This window comes from Dicentrarchus labrax, unplaced genomic scaffold, assembly GCF_905237075.1.
Source record: "Dicentrarchus labrax unplaced genomic scaffold, dlabrax2021, whole genome shotgun sequence".
Lineage (NCBI taxonomy): Eukaryota > Metazoa > Chordata > Actinopteri > Moronidae > Dicentrarchus > Dicentrarchus labrax.
In genome coordinates this window covers 1,224,071-1,230,532 of record NW_026136715.1, presented here as the reverse complement: position 1 = coordinate 1,230,532, position 6,462 = coordinate 1,224,071, and the positions used below count along the sequence as shown (strand labels likewise).

The window sequence follows — 6,462 nt, the reverse complement described above, 5'->3', positions numbered from 1 at the left end:
GCTGTGTGCAGCCTTTATAATATATATAATATAAAGGCTGAGCTCGCCCCCCCTCCGCGGTAATGCACGGGTCACCGGTCACCTGTCTGTTCTTCAATAATCAGCTTCATCGATCTTTAATCGGTTTCTTGGAGTATCTGAAGAGAGCGCACCCCTCCCATCGGGCAGGCAGTGGTACGGTCCAGATGGGGGGCTGGCTGTGGCAGAGCAGGGGCAGACCGAGCCGAGCCGAGCCGAGGCAGGCTGTGTGTGAATGGGGGAGACGCGCCGCGCACATCGTCCCTCTCTGGATTATTGTTCCTCTCTTTAACGCATGACATTTGTACCTGTGCGGACCCTCACCTCCCTCACCTCCGCCCCCCCCCCGCTCCTCACTGAGGAGGAGAAGAAAGGCAGCGGCGGCAGAGCGCGTGGGACCGTGGATTTAAATAACTGATTGGACTTTCTGCGCGTGCCCGTGCAGGTAGGTCCGGACCGGGTCGCGGGGTTCTGTGGGGCGGGGAGGTTTCGGGGGTTCTCCGGGTCCGGGTGGCGGATCTGGAGGGGGGAGGTGGAGGTGGAGGTGGTGGAGAAGGGGGGGTGTATGTGTGTGTGGATGTTTGGGGGGAAAACGCCTCGCCTCCTCCCGCATCACCGCTCATCTGCGGGGTTTTCTACGCGTGGAAATGAGTTTTTCCACACGCAGGGAGCGGGGTGAGGGAGCGGGGCCGGGTGGGGGTTGATACCCCAGGTAAGGGCTGCTTCTGCCCCTCGGGCTGTTGTGGAGGCACCTCGGCCTGTGAGCGCAGCGGCTCTCTCTCTGCGTCCATTTTACACGGACACTCTCTCTCGGTGCGTAAAAGCGGTCCGCGGCGTTATATGTGTGTTTTTCTCCTGTGTGGTGGAGGGGAGAGCGGTGGGGGAGGTGGGGGAGGAGGAGAGCAGAGGAGGGGGGTCTGGGAGGTAGCGAGGCTCCAGACGCCGATCCATTAAAGAAGAACAAAGGGGGGAGGCAGCAGAAAAAGCTTTAAAATCGCAGCAGAAACGCCGCAAAAAGCGCGCAGACGCGCCGCTGCCGCGCGGAAAAGCCTCGTTTACAGGTTTCTAAATCCGCCTTCATCCGTTCGTCCATGTGCCCCCATCCTCTGAACCAGCTCCTCACAGAACCGATCCTCATCGATCCGGATCGATCTCACACACGCTGATCGATGGAAACGATCATATTGAGTCAGAGCAGCTGAAGGTTATCAATCAGAGTAATCACCTGATGATCCATGTCTAAAGAGATCAATCAGTGATGTGATCAGGTCATCAATAAACAGTAAAACCTCTCCTGCCTGTCTTTATGATAATCAATAATAGAATAGTCATCAATATGATCAGTCCACCTAAATGTCTGTGATCAATAACTGATGCTCACCTATCATATCAATGATCTGATCAATGAGCCGATCAATCAGGATCAGATTCAGATGGAGATTCATTTCTGTGAACGATCAATAATCCAACTGTAAGTATTGATTATGTATCAGGAAGCGGAGGTGCGTTTATCAATCAATAGGAAGAGAATTCATTGGGACTTATTCTGATGATCAATCATTTAAATCGATCAGATTTTCTGGAGACCTAACAGACGTTTAATAAGATATTGATCAGTGAATGAAGCCAATAATCATCAGAATGATCAATAATGTATCAATAAACAAACGAAACATAAAAGTTACAACGATCCACAAATGAGACGAAGTTATTGATCAGATTAACACCAATAAATCAATAAACAAAGATCATTAAAAACCAATCTTACTGATTCTGAATCATTGAAACTAAAGTGAACAGTTCAGATCTGTAACGCTGATTATTGATCCCCATACAGTCTGATCAACACGCTTCCAATAATCAATATTAAAGTTCTGTTTAACTCTTTAAAGTTTTATTGTTTCTGTATTTAACAACAAACTACATCAGTGTGTATTGAACAGCATGAACTAACTGATCAACCAATAACATCCTGATATTCATCGTCAATCAATCAGATTCATCAGTTAGCTAGCTTACAGCGCGGCTAGAAGAAGCTAACTGTCGATGCCGATAGCTAGTTAGCTCGTGCAGCTAATGTCAGCTGACTTCGGGGTTGCAGGAACCGACAATAAGACCTCCTCCGACCGTCACCGGACTCACACTGGTTCCTCGAGTTATGGCGCTGAGGAGAGAACGCGGAGGGAGAGAGGGATAATGTGCAGCATGGCGAAGCTTCAAAGACAGGAAGTGGAACATAGAACATCTGTGAACGCCGATATCCCTCGAATGAACGCGACAATGCTACAGCGCCGTCCAACCAACAGACCACTTTACACTGAGAGAACCTCACAGAACCGACTGTCCGACTGGATCCAGTTCAGACGCAGCTTCAGTTTGCTTCCACCAACGTCCACAGTCCACACAATCAGTGATTTATTGTGAATGAATGAATGGATTTTATTTGAACGTGTGAATCCGGGTTCAACCTTTAAGACGCAGCAGCACGAGTCCTCACAAGACCCTACAACCCTAAAAACACCAGAACCAAACCCTCCTTCATCCTCTCGTCCTTCGGGTCCTCGTCATGCTGCTCACCCGTTCCTGCTTTAATAAAGAGTCTTTAAGAGACTCACACAGGTTTATAGTCGGTGGACAGTGAAGTGTCTCACACCTGCAGGACGGAGTCAGTCTCTAGTTTCAGTCTTCTTCCATACAGCATGATGTTCATTTAGTAACTGATGGTCCCATTGAGAGTAAAACAGACCATAAAGCAGGGTATGCTTTAGGGCGGGGCTACCTTGTGATTGACAGCTCATTCTCAGTGAGTCCGTCCAGCTCAACCAAACTACACAAAATACACAAACTACACAAAATATATAAAAAATACACAAAAACTGATCGATTGATGGAGAAAATGATTGACAGGTGGAATGAATGAATGAATGAATGAATATGTGAGAGCAGTAATTGGAGACGGCTGTGACCTCTGACCTTTGGCCTTTTCCCTTTGTTATTGATTTCCTGTTGTGTCTGCCCGCTGACGTTCTTCAGGTCTAATGATCGCCATCAGAGGTTAGCGTGTTAGCGTGTTAGCATTAGCTAATTAGCAGCTGAGGCTGACGGGAACGTTTCTGTTCCCACACGTCCTGGAAAACCTGGAAATCTATTAAAATAATCAAATATCCTGGAATTAATTTATGTTGAATATTTTATATCTTGTGCTGTTTGTTGCATTTAGAGGAAAGCTGCTGTCAATAGACCTTTTTCACAGCAGCCATTTGGACATGAAATAGTCGGGTAAACACAGTTAATGTTCCATTCAGGTGAAACAGTCAGCGGCCGTGTTGGCTCACTGGAAAAGCTCTGCTACACCAAATGGAACTGAGCCTTAATTTATATTGTTTACCCGACGGTTTCGTGTCCAAATGGCTGCTGTGAAAAAGGTCTATTTGGAAATAGAACAGCCAGCAGGTCCATGAAAGTGTCTCATAAACAGCATGTCTGTCCTGGAAAAGGTCCTGGAAAAGGTCCTGGAAAAGGTCCTGGCAATCAGTTAAAAAGAGCGGGAACCCGGTCTGAACCAGTGTGTTTGTCTTCGGTCTCATTTGGTTAAATCGTGGATTGATCGCTGTGTCCTTTATGATTAATAGTGAATCATATTACAGATCGTACGGCTCAACTTTACACTGTTTAATCAACGATCAATTAGATTCAGTAAGTTCGTTACTGTGTGAGAATGTAATATAAATATATATATATAAAATATATATTTAATATATATATATATTTATATTTATATATACTCTAAGTTTACATTTGAGCCAGCCGGAGCGTAGCTACATGTGTTAGCTCCTGCAGTGAGCAGCTGCAGCATTAAAGTTCACAGAGGAAGAAATCTTTATTTCAGCCAGAGTGAGACGTCTTCAGCGTGTGTGTGTGTGTGTGTGTGTGTGTGTGTGTGTGTGTGTGTGCGCAGAGTCCGTCCTGCTATTGGAAATCAATCACTGCTGTTTATTATGGAATATTGATCACATGTGTCTGACCTTGTGTGTGAGATTATAATTCAGTTGAAATCAGGTCAACCTGTAACTGTGAGTGTGTATCTTTGCACACACACACACTCTCTCTCACACACACTTACACACACCACACACACACTCTCTCTCACACACACTTACACACACACACACACACACACACACACACACACACACACGCACACACACACGTCGTTTATTAGTTTACAATTAGACTCAATCAGTAACAGAGTCAGTGTCGAGTAAAAGCTGAGTCAGCAGACAGACGGACTCTAGTTGTCTTGTCTGTCTGTCTGTCTGTCTGTCTGTCTGTCTGTCTGCCTGTCTGTCTGCCTGTCTGTCTGTTTACATTCACAGTATTATTATATATCATCTATATTCTCTGTCTCAACCTGTCGTTAGACGTAGAGGTAAAACGCTGTCAGACTGTAAACGTGGGATTTGTAGTAAATTGGTATCTCATTATTTTTACATAGTGTCTCAAAATGAAGACTTTATTGTTTTTAGGCACATTTTTAACATCCAGAGTCAATTTACAGTAAATTATTCCACCACACACACACACACACACACACACACACACACACACACACACACACACACACACACACACACACACACACACAATCTCAGGATGAGCGGAGGAAGACTGAGGAAACAATCAGCTGACACTCTTCACTTCCTCCCTCGATGCCTCCTGACCTCCAGCGTGTGTGTGTGTGTGTGTGTGTGTGTGTGTGTGTGTGTGTGTGTGTGTGTGTGTGTGTGTGTGTGTGTGTGTGTGTGTGTGTGTGTGTGTGTGTGTGTACTACAGGAATAATTTACTGTAAATTGACTCTGGATGTTAAAAATGTGCGTAAGAACAATAAACTCTTAGCGTACACATTCACCAATAAATAAAAGGTAAAACAACACAATCCTTCCTAAGCCCCGCCCCCTTTACTCTGTCCTCCAATCACAGTTGAGACAGCCCCAGTCCTCCTGTCCTAGATATGCTAATGTGCTACGCTAATCTATGACGAAAAGACAACCACATGTTAGCTAGCTAGTTAAATGTACTCTGATAGAAGAGTCGGGCCGATGTTACAGTGAACGCTAGTTAAAAAATAATCTAAATATATAAATAATAATAATATATCTGCTGTTGATTAGTTCAGATATCAGAATCAGGAAGGAGAAATTAATCTGTAATTTACTGTCAGTGTTAACCACCGTCAGTGTAAAGCACCGCCAGTGTAAAGCACCGCCAGTGTAAAGCACCGCCAGTGTAAACCACCGCCAGTGTAAAGCACCGTCAGTGTAAAGCACCGCCAGTGTAAAGCACTGGCAGTGTTAACACCCAGTGTTAACCACCATCAGTGTAAACCACCGTCAGTGTAAACCACCGCCAGTGTAAAGCACCGGCAGTGTTAACCACCGTCAGTGTAAACCACTGTCAGTGTAAAGCACCGCCAGTGTAAAGCACCGCCAGTGTTAACCACTGTCAGTGTAAACCACTGTCAGTGTAAAGCACCGCCAATGTTAAGCACCGCCAGTGTAAACCACCGTCTGTGTAAACCACCGCCAGTGTAAACCACCGCCAGTGTAAAGCACCGCCAGTGTAAACCACCGCCAGTGTAAACCACCGTCAGTGTAAACCACCGTCAGTGTAAACCACCGCCAATGTAAACCACCGTCAGTGTAAACCACCGTCAGTGTAAACCACCGTCAGTGTAAAGCACCGCCAGTGTAAATCACCGCCAGTGTTAACCACCGCCAGTGTAAACCACCGCTACACGTCTAAAGGTTGTTGTGTTGATGAGGAGACTGCAGTCAGGTGGGGGGGCAGGGGCGACGGTCGGGGCAGCGGTCAGAGATCAGGGCGGTGGGGGGTTCTGGTCTTCGTCTCCTCCATGGCGTGCTATGTGTGTGTAACATGTTGAACACGGCGCTAATGTGTGTAAATCGAGTTAAGCTGCGAGCGGATCCGTGAGTGGAGTTACCTGACCGCCAGTAATCCTCCGTGTGATCAGTCTGTGGCGTCCACGTTAAAGAAATGAAATAAATACATTAGTTAGAGAGAGTGCGTGTGTGTGTGGGTGTTCACCCTCGGGGTCAGAGGTCAAAAGTATGTATGTGTGAGGGTGTGTGCAGCTGTTGAGAAATGCTTTATTAACCAACTGGGACACATAGACTCACTCTGTGTGTGTGTGTGTGTGTGTGTGTGTGTGTGTGTGTGTGTGTTTTTGTCCATTAACTATAAATCTCACAGTTTCCAGAACAAACCATCAGGTTGTAGATCCATTGGTCTGGAACATAAACAGGCCCCTCTGCGTTAAGATGGGAACGTAAGTGACCATGTGAACGGCGGTTCGGTCCTTTTAAACCATTAAAGCTGAACTGAAGTGGGTCTGAGATCTTATCCTGACAAATATTTAGCTTCAGT

The 6,462-nt window shown here is 46.1% G+C and overlaps 1 protein-coding gene across 1 annotated transcript in view; it reads left to right on the top strand.

The window, feature by feature from the left end:
* The first annotated feature begins 231 nt into the window (after positions 1-231).
* plxna3 (plexin A3) overlaps positions 232-6,462 on the top strand; it is an 88,469-nt gene continuing 82,238 nt past the window's right edge. The window contains exon 1 of the mRNA XM_051426552.1: positions 232-463. The gene's annotated coding sequence lies outside the window, so the exon portion shown is untranslated. The remainder of the gene's footprint in view (positions 464-6,462) is intronic.